Raw genomic sequence first — 13,695 nt, 5'->3', positions numbered from 1 at the left:
AGTGACTTACAATATTTGAGATTTTGGAGCAAAGGCAGGGGAGGTGACTTGCTCATGGCAGGGTTTGAACCCACAACCTCAGGGTTTTTAGCCACTAACTACACTGCACTGCCAACCTATTTAGAGGAACATCACACAAGTGGTGCACATGTAACAAAGGAAGTGGTTATGGATTGTAGAGAAAAAGTGTGAATGGGGTCAGCTTGGAATAGATGATCTTGGTGATTGGCACGGGTACATTACCCTGGCACAGCATTCACAGGATAAGTCACATATGCAGTTATCATGGGTGTCAGACAGTTTGCCTGAACACATTATCTATGACTGAGGTGACAGAGGTAACTGGTATATCTGTACCACATTGTGAGTAGAAACAGATGAAGTTCAAAACACAGCACACCATCAATAACTGTGGTAAAAAGGAAAACAGACCACATCTCCCAGGTCATCCTGATGATGTCTTGTGGGCCATTGGCATTGTATTTTTGTACATTCCTTCATTTTTTCATATTTTGAAAAATTCTAATTGTATTTGTGTTTATAGATTAATGTAGTCTAAACTCTTAAGATTGCTAAAAACCTAATTTATGTTACTTCAGATAGATGAATGTTTGCTGCTTTCCAAACTGTATTTTTGCCAACTTTTTACACATCAATGACAAGTGGCATTTCAAACACATTTTTCAATCTGGCATGAAAGTCAAGCACAGAATTCAAAAATTATCCCCAATTTCCCCAGTGACATTTAATGTAAAATGCGTGCTATCTTATTTTTTTTTTTAAACAGCTCAGAGCTCTGCAATGGAACTGTGAATGAAGTTGGGTCCTTCTGTATAACACAAACTGTTATATGTGACCTGAAAGGCTTATTATTGTGTTTTGAAGGTGGAGATGGCGGCCTTAATACCACTTACCTGTTGTCATTTTAGTCGTTTGTGCTGCACACTAACAACTCCAGAGATCCATGCTCTAATCCTAGCCCGGACACTGGCTGGAGCCATTGCATGCATCTTTTTCTGGGACTTCAGTTTTACTCGCAAATCCCAAATATGTCCATGTCAGATCAGAAATCCTAGATAAATGAGTTAGAAGATGGCTGACTACTCGGCTGGTTCACTTTTGGGAAGAATTCCTCCCCTTTTCTCCTGATCCACTTACTTTCATATCTCTGAGAGATGTGACTCTTGTTCTGAACCCAAGTTTTCAATAAAAGGGTCTGGCGTCTTATGGTGGCACCATCAAACAAAAGGCTGGAACCAACTATAGGTAGGACACCAATTCTTTGAAAAGCGGAATCAAACATGCCACACAATTTTGCCTAAAACTTGGGAGTTCATTGAGCAAAAAAAATATTGAGACAGAAAAATGAGGTCACGTGCTTTGAGTTCTAACCCCAACCAGTGTGCCACCATGCCATTCTGAATGAAAATGCTTTTTTGTACACTGTTTGTGTGACATGTATCTCTTTATGGTTCTTGTGAGTGCCACATTTGGTAAAATATAGTGCTTCCTGGAGTACACTTAAAGGAACTTGCTGGAAAACACTTTGAATTCAGTTGTCCTACTAATAGCTACGTTAATGTAATATCCAGTTGTTTATAGGCTCACATGTACAGAGTCCATTGACATTCATCCTTGCCATGCTAATCAACATGCAACACATTTCCACTCTTCAGGCCATGATCAGTGATTGCACTTTCTGTTTCCCAACTCCCATCTTTGTCTACATGATAGAGCTTCAGATCAGATTTTCAATTAACAGTCATCACATTAACTTGCTAGCATCCTTTACACATTTTAGTCTGAAGGCTTAAAGCAAAGATTCAGATCCTTACAGCTTTCCCTATTACTCTGGACTTCCTCTAGTACTGTTATCTCTATCTTAGAAATACAAACTCAAAAATGGCAGACACTCACCTGTAGCACAAGCTTGACATTGACTTTGGTTAAATGTGCCATCAGAGCTGGGCCAGGTTACCTCATGCTAGGTACTCATAATTGGATAAATGGGCATGATTATGGGCCACACTCTGTCCTTCTGACAATAGCTAAAGATGTCTCGATTCCAGACAACTCTAAGACAATTATCTTCTGAATTATCTCATAATGTGAGGTTCCCACAAGTTTAAAGAACAAATTCTGCATACCCCTATATGTGATATGTCAGCAGAGAGTTGGTAAATAGATAAATAGATGTGAAAGGCACTATATAATAGACTGCAGTGGGCTGGCGCCCTGCCCGGGATTTGTTCCTGCCTTATGCCCTGTGCTGGCTGGGATTGGCTCCAGCAGACCCTGTGACCCCGTGTTAGGATATAGTGGGTTGGACAATGACTGACTATATGATAGATAGCCTCCTCCAGACTATGAGGGGGTGACTGCCCTGGTGGCTTTGGGGACCATGGGAACGCAGCTTAGAAGCTCAACCCTATAGAGGCCCATGGTCACCCGCAGGGGGCACCCCAATGCCTATGGAGCCCTGGCCCTCAGCACTTCTATCACACCTGGAACTGCTGGGGGGAAGAAGACCAGGGATACCCGGAGTGCTTCCGGGCGTGCAGCCAGTACTTCTGCCACACCAGGAAGGGCCAGTGGAAGCTTATCATGAGGCACCTGGAGCACATCCGGGTGTGTATAACAGGGGCTGCCTCCCTCCATTCGATGGCTTGAGTCGGGAGAGGAGAAGGACAGAGCTTGGTGGAGAGGAGTGGAGGCGGTGAAGAAGGCAGTGTGAGAAAGGCCTGGACTTTGGGGGAGTACTGGGGTTGTGTGTGTTTCACTTGTATATAGTATTGTAAATAAACGTGTTGTGGTGCATAAAACGATGTCTGCCTGTCTGTGTCCGGGCCAGTCTCCACAATACAGAGAACAGTGAAATTCTTACTTGAACATTCGACTCATATGCAGCATGTCAGTACTCTCGCACACTATAATAATGAATAATGTATTAAAATACTTAACTTTATATGTGAAAGGAATAACATGATTATATGGTGCCCATCCTATTAAAAGAAATCTTCCTGTTGATACCAGAAAGAGCAGCACATGGTGATTGGCCAAGACCAGTGGCACCTAATTCTTATAGATGAGTAGATGAAATGCACTATATAATTAATAGATAGGCAAATAGATAGATTGATTGACAGATAGGGCACTATAAAATAGATAAATAGGGCACAACATATAGACAGATAAAAGGCATTATATATGAGACGATCTGATGTCCCAAACAACGCCCAAGAATCCGGAGTTGTCAAAGGATGAGTCGAGATATCAGCCTTGTGTCGATTTCTCCCTTGGGATAGTCCAGGATTCATCGATCCCACCGGATCCAGAAAATGCCATGTGCTTGCTTAATTTTTTTCCGAGGGCTGTGCTTCGCCTGCTCCTGCCAAAACGACGAGATTCCTTGGCTGTCTCGTTTTATTCTGTCCTAACGCACTCATTCTCTAACGCCGCGATCTTTTCCAGGCATTTCGCACGTTGTTTCTCCGTCATGATGGCTTAGTAACCCATTAAAATAAAGCAGGACAATCTTAATTATATACAGCGTATGTTACGGTACAATCAAAACGCGCACAAACATCCAGTTTTCCTGCAACTGCTTAATCCAATTTAGAGTGACAGGAGGCGGAGATTCAGAAACCAAGCCTGAACGGGACACCGTTGGAAGAAAACTGAAGTTCGCAGGGGAAAACCAATATGCACAAGGAGAACGAGCAATCTCCACACTGAAAATGCCGCCTATCTGAACCCAGCCACCTGAAGCTCAACGACAGCCCCGTGCCACTCTAAAGACCTTTATTTTAAACCATTGTCCCTCGTCGCCTGGAGACTTTCAAGTAGCACCTGCACTAGTTCTATGCCAGAGACTGCAGGCACATGCGTGTGCGCACGTATATCCGATGTGTCAGCGCCCTTCCGAGTTGATCACGCGCATGTGGTTGTATTAGCGTGCGGGCGCGTGTGTGTCAGGGAGGGGCTGTGCATTTGTACATCATTATAGGGATGAATTTGTCCCCAGAGTCTGGCATCATGTAAACTCGACAGCCTGGGCTCCTTGCCACGACCCCAAGAATTTTTTTTTTTATTTTGGTTGATTTAGTTTAGCGCACACTGAATCGCTTGTATCCGAACTAACATTTACATCAGCGGGTCCCCGCGGAATCCCCGGGGTATTAGGTTGGTGTTGCACGGGTGAAAGCCAATGCCGTTCTGGGCTCGTATATTCGCCCATTTGCGTTTATTTATTTCAAACCTACTTCTGCCTGTACCCCTAAATCAAGCCAGTCTGCGCACAGCTCTGAAAAGCCACGCAGAGGAGGGGGTGCAGGTGGTGCTAAACTGGCACAACGTCGTCCCGTCCTCGGCTTGCCAGCACCATCTGTCAATGGCGTGAACATCTGCAGCCCAAGGTGCCCTTGTCACCCAGTGTTAGAGTTATGAGCTTGGCAAGTCCATTAAAACAACAGCAGCCGCAGATCAGCCACATGCGAGAGAGAGAGAAGGGAGAGAGCGGCGAAGAAAATTGGGGTGGGGGGCGGGCGATGTCAATAAGAGAGCCCCCTCCGGAACAATGGCTCAGCTGAGCTGCTGATAGATGAAAACAATTTCTTCCTAATAACGTGCGTGCGCATTCACATTTGCCAAAAGCTGGTTTCTGTCCTTACCCCCCCCCCCCCCCCGTTTCTCTCTCTTGTTGAAGGCTATCCTATCATTCGTTTTAAGCCCCCACACCCCCATCCTCTTTGCCTTTCCGAACAGATGGTGTCTCTTCTGTTTTGCTTTTTGTCCTCCTTTATTTCTTATTATATTTTCCAGCAGGTGTGTGAGAGGATGCACCAGTTATGCACCTGGCATTTTTTTCAGTTCTTTGGTATCTTCAGAACTGCTCATTGGCTTTTCTTCCAACCGCCATCCCTGTATGTATGTTGCTGAACACCTTCCAAGGTGCAGTTTAGCAGCTCAGCAGCTTGAGCAAAACGTTAGCCAAAAAAAAAAAAAAAAAAAAACGTAGCCCTGAGTCAGGATGAGCTCCTGCCATCTTTGTGGAAGGCGCCGATCCGCATGAATTGACATTAACAGTTGGATTCAGCAAAGAACATCAAATGTGGCCTTACCGCTATGTTTATTAAAGACGTTATAATTACCTGTTGTGTAAACTAAAAGGAGGGTGACACATTAGCATGGGTGGTCACACTAGCTTGTGTGTGTCTGTGTCCGCGGGCACCTTGAGCTCAGGTAAGGTGAAGTCCTGTCCCGTGTCCGTTCCTTCTCAGATAGGCATTGATTTGCCCATAATCTCAGCTGAGAACATGGGGCCAACCATTAAGAAGGGTATTAGGGAGGATAAAAGGCAGTTAGACAGGAATACAGCAGATAAAGTGAAAGATGACCCAAAGAGATTCTTTCAGTATTTTAGTAATAAAAGAACAGTCAAGGAGGAGGTGAAGTGCATCAGGAATTGTAAAGGGCAATGCGCTAAACTCCCAGTTTTCTGAGGTCTTCAGATGTGAGGAAGTGGATAACCTCCCACCAGTAAAAGGGATTACTAAGGAGGTACTGGTGATTTGGATATTGCAGAGGGATAAGTGCTGCTCGGAAATCAAACAAATCACCAGGACCAGATAATATTTACCTTTAAGTTCTAAAGGAGGCTAGCGAGTGCAGATATAAATCCTTGACATATTTTTAGGAAGTCATTGCGCACTGGGGAAATTCTGAAGGACTGGACAATAGCAAATATTAACCCGTTATATGAAAAGGGTGATCAGGCAGGTCCCAGTGGCTATAGGTCAGTAAGCTTAACATGCGTAAATTAACAGAGGGAAATATTAAGGATAAGACTGAGCAGCACATGGCAAGAACAGCTTTACTGAACAGTCAGCATGGGGTCAGAACAGGAAGGTCTTGTTTTAGCAACATGCTGGAATTCTACGAGGAGGCAAGAAAAGGATATGATCAGAGTGGAGCTTATGATATTATTTATCTTGACTTTCAGAACGTATTTGATAATGTACCACATGAAAGGTTGGGCATCAAATGAAAAGAAGTGGCAGTTCAGGGTGTGATGTGTAGATGAGTGCAGAATTGGCTCAGACACAGAACGCAGAGGATGATGGCGCAAGGAACCTCATCGGAATTGTCTGACATTAAGAGTGGTGTTCCATAGGGGTCAGTCCTGGGGCTGCTGCTAATTTTTGTACATATAAATGGTTTTGATAGGAATATAAGTAACAAGATGGTTAAATTTGCAGATGATACCAAGATAGGTGGATTGACAGGTGATCTCTAATCTGGTGAATCATTACAGGAGGGACTTGGACAGCAGACAGGATTGGGCGGATTTGTGACAAATGAAATTTAATGTGAGTAAATGTAAAGTATTATACATAGGAAGTAAAAATGTTGGGTTTGCATACACAATGGGATGTCTGAAAATCGAAAGTACACCTTATGAGAAGGATTTAGGAGTCGTAGTAGACTCAACACAATCAACTGGCAGACATGTTGAGATGCCATTAAGAAGGCTAACAGAATGTCAGGTTATATAGCGCCTTGACGTGTGCAGTACAAGTCACAGGAGGTTCTGCTCAAGCTTTATAACATACTAGTGAGGCCTCATCTGGAGTCCTGTGTGCAGTTTAGGTCTCCAACTAACAGAGAGGGCACAGCAGTGCTAGAAAAAGTCCAGAGAAGAGCAACTAGACTGATTCCAGGGCTACAGGCGATGAATTATGAGGAAAGATTAAAAGAGCTGAGCCTTTACAGTTTAAGCAAAAGAAGATTAAGAGGAGACCTGAGTGAAGTGCTTATTTATGAAAGGAATTATTCCAGTGGATTGAGATTGTTATTTTAAAATGAGTTTCTCAAGAACACGGGGACACAGTTGTAAACTTGTTAAGGGTAAATTTCACATAAACATTAGGAAGTTTTTCTTTACACAGAGAACCAGAGACACATGGAATAAGTGACAAAGTAGTGTGGTGAACAGTAGGACTTTAGGGACTTTCAAAACTCGACTTGATGTTATTTTAGAAGAATTAAGTGGACAGGACTGGCGAGCTTTGTTGGGCTGAATGGCCTGTTTTTGTCCAGATTGTTCTAATTTTCTAATGTTCACTGTTGCCCCATATCCTAAAATGAGGATAGATTGCTTCAGTTAACAGACAATATTCTCCAAGTGCCGAACAAATACAGTGTGTTTTGTCAAACAAAGTATAGTATGGGACCCATCTGAGCAGCATCAGTGTGATGGTCAGTGAGCACTGCTGAGGAGAGAGTGTCGTTGGTTATTTTGCTATTGAGTGACAGTGTTATAAAAAGGGTGGCACAGTGGAAAGTGCTGCTGCTGTTTCAAAACCCAGCTCAGTCAGTGTCTGTGTGGAGTTTGCACCCTCGACTTTGAGTTTTTCTTCAGGTACTCCTGCTTCTTCCCACATTCCAAAGACGTACAGGACCAATGAAATGACAAGCAGAAGGTGGTCTGCTGTGGATGTGTGCATGACAGTGTTCTGTAATTGAGTCTCCCAGGATGATTTCTGCCTTGCAGCCAGGATCGCATATCTCCTGTAACCCAGCGATTGGACTCATTTTTGTGGTAATTCAATGAATATTTAATGAAAAAAATAAACTTTATTTTTCTTTTTGGTGGTTTTTGAATCTTATTAAGAAAACACAATGCACTTGTTAACACTTCATTACTTAGCACTAACTGTCTGCTAGGAGTGTGACAGGTAGACCTTACAAAGCACTAATTGTCAATTTCTGTCATACTGGAAACCTTTCTTCTTGGGGTCACAATGCTTGCTGGGACTGATGACACGCATGCTGGATAAAAAAAGTAAACCACTTCTGCAGCAGAACATAAGTATGCACACGTTGTGGTCACCAACCAAGTCACTTGCAACATGCACAAGGCACCCTTACAGTCACTGCCGCCGATCATTTCCCTGCCTAGGTTCCTACAAAGAGCACATTAATAAGCTGAGACAACGCATTGAGATAACATGCATACAATAAACAATAATAGACAAATGTTAACATTTTAAAATGTAGCCAGATAAACAGACGTTTACAACAGGAAGACATACAACTATATTCCTAAAGTTAGAGGGATAAAGTAAAGGACACATTACTCATAACAGGAAGATTATGAATACAGAGGCTAAAACTTTCCTGTGGTGGGTTGGCACCCTGCCCGGGATTTGTTCCTGCCTTGTGCCCTGTGTTGGCTGGGATTGGCTCCAGCAGACCCCCGTGACCCTGTGTTCAGATTCAGCGGGTTGGACGATGGATGGATGGAGGCTAAAACTTATAATTGAAAAGATAATAAAGTAAACAGCGGTTGGCATTCCATCCCATTTTGGGTCTGTCTTGTGTTGTGCCAGAAGCTGCTAGGAGGGGCTCTGCCTACCCACCACCCTGAACTGAATTAAAAAGGTTCAGCAAATGGGTGGAAGGATAAAGTAAAATGTTAAAATATACTCCTCTAAGCTGATTCCATTACTGGGTGGTGGTGGGCTTGTGACAATCCCAGGAACATTGGGTACAAGGCAAGAGTAAGCCTTCAGCAGTGTATATAGGCAGTGCGCTGGTAGATCTCTGGGTACATTTATAAACTGGGTGAATTTAGAGCTGCGAGGCTGCCTAACATGCAGAACTTTGGATTTTGAAATGATACTGGAGTATCTGGAAGAGACTGCCATGGAGAACAAAGCAAATGTGCAAAGTTTACACGGACAGTAACTAAGCCAGGAATTGCACCCAGGTCTCTGGAGGTGTCATCATTCCAGACACCCTTTCACAAGATTTTGACCTGTGCTACACTCTTAAAAACAACGGTCCCCTAATAGCACTATATTGCGTTATGTAGTTCCTCGTAGATATGTTTCTTGACATAGAATCATTTAATTCCGTGAAGAATTCTTTGCATATGAAATTGAATCTTTGGGCTTTGAAAAGGTTCTGAATATGCGGACACAACAGAAATATTTAACGTATAGTAGGCTACCTAGCAGATTAGTAACAGATCAAGAATACATGAACATTGCCTGTCTTGTTGTATGCAGTGAGAGTCCCTTTAAAATCAGAAACCCACTGCCATTTCACAAATCTGTTATCATCTTGTCATAGCTGTTAATAGAGCCTGTTATGGATCTAAACAAATAAAGTTTCTTTTGAAACCTTCAAGTGGATGGGCTTTTTGGGAACCAAAAATGGTTCCTATATGGCACCACTCTAAAGAACCACTTTTGGCACCTTTATTTTTAAGATTTATGAGGCAGAAAAGCTAACCACTGCACCACTGTGCCCCCATTAATTTCAAAGTTATGAATGTTATTGAGCGACTTGTGTTGCTGCCTCATGGATCTAATGTCACGGATTAGAATCCAGAGCTTGGTTGTTACATTTGTAGTTTGCATGGACGGATTTTCTTACGTTGATCTCCAGCTTTCCTCCTACTTCCCCAAGATGGGTTCATTCAGTTAACTGGTGACTCTAAATTTCCCAACTATAGTGAGAAATTCATCTCTATAATGACATGCAAATGTACAGCCCTCCACTCTACCCTGACACACTCATGTGCCCTGTGTGCAGGTGTGTGTATGTGTGTGCGCGCCCATTGAGGGACTGGCACCCTTTGCAGGGTTATCTCCCAGCTTTGTGCTCTGGTGCTCTGACCCTAAATTGGTTAAGTGCATTTGTGTGTATGATATAAATGAGCAGATTCCAGTGCTACTCAGTGCAGGTTAGCTCAGCTTTGTGGCCCTCCCTAACTGCAACTTTCTCCCCTCTGTTAACACTGAGACTCTGAGCCCTGAACATACATAAAGGAAACAACATCTTACTGACCCACCTTAGCAACGAGCAACCTACCCTTAAAAAGTGACACTCCGTTTTCTCTACAACTCTTTATTTTCAGTAAAGCCTTTCCAAACAAAAAGCTTAACCCTTGTCTTGTGTAGGAGATGTGCTGCTCTGTGAGCCTTTGCAGTGTATTCTGTGATGATTCTGATATTCATTGTGTGCTTTAGTGCTATGACATGCTCTGTAAAGCACTTTGACAAAGCTTATACTGTGAAAGGCACTATATAAAAGAAAGAAGTGGAAAAGTGGAATAGTTACTGTTCTGTGCATAAGTGGCTCTACATTAAACCTTCATGTTTATGGGTAGAAAAGCAGCAGATGTGAAACCACTCGCTTTCTTTGTACCCATTTTAGAGCTGCCAGTTAAATGGAGTTGGTCTTTGAAGCGATGGAGAGAAAAAGCAAATTGAAATGATATTTGTGGACCTCGTTTCTCCTAATTTTCAAAGCACTAAGGAGGAGTGCAGTCTTAAAATACCTCAATTATTTCATGCAGATTTGCCCAGCCTGTATGTTACTGCCAACCATTAGGAAATCTTTCATTTTGACTGCACTGTAATCAGCTCCTAAAAGTGAATGTGCGATTCTGCTTAATGGAAATCGCCACCCTACAATGCCAATGTTTTACACACTAGTGTCAAGTGTCCTGAATGTCATATGGATCAGTGTTTTCAGATATTATAGGCTACAAAAGTCACTGTAAAAATTGTTGATTGATTTTTGATTTGTACTTTTGTTAACTGAAACAGCATTTTGGCATAACGGTCAGCAATGTCATTTCACAGCTCCTGGGTCTTCGGCTATACACCCAGCTGGAGTGGCATCTGTGTAGAGGTTGCATGTCCTCACCCTGTTCCAGTTTATTACCTCTGGTGGCCATACTCCACAGTCAGGCAGTCAAGTCTTATGTCATCCTGAGCGTGGCTGTGCCTAAGTATGTGCTGCAAAGAACTGGCACATGTCCATTACTGTCAGGTTATGCGTTATCTGTCAGTGACCCTGAAATACATTAGCAGGAGTTAAACATGGATGGATGGATAGGTTTAAAGTACTTCAAGAGTGATCAATGTGAGACACGCTTAAGAAATGAAGAACCATTAAAAGTTTTTTAAAGAGAATGTAAATAATATTTATATTTAGAATACTTGTTTCATCTTGAAATGTACAATTATGGAATGTGTGAGTGGTCAAATATAAAGTGCTATAACAGATATGGATAAATTCAACACAAATTTTAAGTCTATCATGGCAACATTGGGCACGAAGCAGCAACCAACTGGTAGGGGCACCTGTCCATCATGGAGCCCTCCAACACACCCACTTGTAGTCAATTAGCTTAACCTGTCTGTCTTTGAGGTGGTGGGAGGAAAACCAGAGTATGCAGAGGAAACCCCTTGTGGACACAGGGATAACATACAAACTACACATAGACAATGACCAGCCACAGGATTTTAACCCAGCAAACTGGAGCTGCAAGGCACCAGTGCTAGTCACTGCACCACCTTCATATAAAACTGTACAAGTTAATTGGAAGACAATAAGGAAACTGGAAGAAGATTCTCTGAGGAGTCTGCAATGCCAGCCATCAAACAGTAATGTGCACAAGAGCTGAGTCACGGCACAGCAAAGTCAGCACCAAGCTAGGGCCAGCATTAGATGAGACACGGGTTTATCACATAACTGAGGGTTGTGACTAAATCCACAATGAAACAGAGAACTTTGCCCCATTTCAGACATACGGTATAGAATGTCAATTGATGTATTATAAGTGTGAGGACGAGGACATGGTTAACCCTTTATTATCGAGATTTAGTCATTGAATTCCAGAGCAATGACCATCAGCAATAAGGAGCATTTTCAAAGATAAAAAGCCCTACCTCTGTTTGTCCCTTGATGGGCTCAGTCCCCTTCTTGGGTGCAGTCCACCTTGCATGTTCCATGTCTTTCTGTTTAGTTTTAACTCCCAGAGACTCTTCTGAGGATCATAAGGGTTAATAAACAGGTTCCGTAAGAAGCTGCAACATGTTGAATTCGAGACTTTGAACACAGACACATGCTCTTCGTTCAGCTTTTCCTCTCCAGGATGAAAATACAATTCTGCTTGCTTTTCACTGGGTGCAGTATAGCGTAACCTTGATTGAGAGACTGTTCATCTTGCTCTCTTTTTGTTTTGAATTTTGTCAAATGCCAAGGTCTGCCATATGATAACAAAAAGATGTTTTTGTATTTGTGACTGGAAAGTTCAATTCAAAAATTCATTCTACCAGCTTATGGTGAATCATTCAGGAAAATGAAAGTGAAAAGCATTTTGTAAGGTTCCCAGCCTGAATGGTAATATGCTCTGCATTCTTTAATCACTCGGCCTTTTTAGGTACATTTGCTAGTCTGCTCTTTAGGAGGAATGAACTGCTAGGAATTAACATTCTTTCATAGAACTTCAATTGTGGTCAAATCATTTGTGGGAATTTACTATTAGTCTATGAGACATCTCATTAAAGTTTATTGTACATTTAAATGTTTTTATTTATAGGGCTTTATTATCAGTCTTGTACCACTTTCCACGAGCCTCCAGCAGGCTTTCATGATGTTTCTATGTTCCTCCATTTTGCACAACTGCTTACTTCAGTGAAGAATCGTGGAGAGTCGCAGCCAACTCTGTCCATTCCATAGAATTCTTCACATAAGGCTTCAGTAACATTTTTGTAACATACCTTAAAATGCAAGTCATTTTACATTTTATAAAGAGTTATTATTTTTATACAAACCCCTACAGGCTTGTGTTCATACTTTATAAGTCCTATCTTTTATAAATACTTTATTAGCATTTTCACACATCATTTTATTTCTGGTTTTTATAGCACATTTCATAAAACAATAATACCATTTTATAGTTTATGTGTCTTTTCCCTTTGTATATCATATTTCTTCAAATTTTATAACATGTTTTGCAAAAGTTTTTGTTGAGTTACTGAAGTTCTGCTTCTATTATTTAGTTTTATTATTTGTTAGTATTTTAAAATTTTATAGTTTATTTTTATTAGACTGTTATTATTCAGTTTCCTTATATTTTTTAAAATAACTCCTTCCTTTCACTGTAGTAGCATTTTTGTAGCATTGTGCCTTTAGTCATATTACTTTCATAAGTCTCTACTTGCACTTTCTAGTTTATTTCATAAAAGACTTTATTGCCTTTATTTAAGTATATTACTTTATCAGCTTTTACATTTCTAATCATGATGCTTTTGAAGCATTTTGGTAGCACTGTACCTATGAACAGAGTAAATTACTGTCATCCCTTATATTGCCTTGATAAAACTGAGGGAACAAGGAACGCATTTTATTCTTCACTTCTATAAAAGGGCGACACGGTGGCGCAGTGGTAGCGCTGCTGTCTCGCAGTTAGGAGACCTGGGTTTGATTCCCGGATCCTCCCTGCGTGGAGTTTGCATGTACTCCCCGTGTCTGTGTGGGTTTTCTCCCACATCCAAAGACATGCAGGTTAGGTGCATTGGCGATTCAAAATTGTCCCTAGTGTGGATGGTGTGTGTGTGCACCCTGCAGTGGGCTGGCGCCCTGCCCAGGGTTTGTTTCCTGCCTTGCGCCCTGTGTTGGCTGGGATTGGCTCCAGCAGACCCCTGTGACCCTGTAGTTAGTTTAAAGCGGGTTGGATGATGGATGGATGGACTTCTATAAAACTGCATTATTTGTAAAATGGCCATCATTAAAACTCACAAGTAATATGCAACTCCTTCAATGATTGTTTTAAACCATTTGGATACCACTGTGCCTACAACTGCAGTCAAATATTCTTACAGAACTCTTCTT

At 41.9% G+C, this 13,695-nt stretch overlaps 1 long non-coding RNA gene across 1 annotated transcript in view; it reads right to left on the bottom strand.

The window, feature by feature from the left end:
* LOC127526120 (uncharacterized) overlaps nucleotides 1-13,695 on the bottom strand; it is a 160,921-nt gene that overhangs the window by 35,142 nt on the left and 112,084 nt on the right. The gene's annotated exons all lie outside the window — the stretch shown is intronic.

Source organism: Erpetoichthys calabaricus, chromosome 17, assembly GCF_900747795.2.
Source record: "Erpetoichthys calabaricus chromosome 17, fErpCal1.3, whole genome shotgun sequence".
Taxonomy (NCBI): Eukaryota; Metazoa; Chordata; class Cladistia; order Polypteriformes; family Polypteridae; genus Erpetoichthys; species Erpetoichthys calabaricus.
Note: the sequence above shows the minus strand (reverse complement) of the source record. Positions and strands in the feature narration are given on the sequence as shown.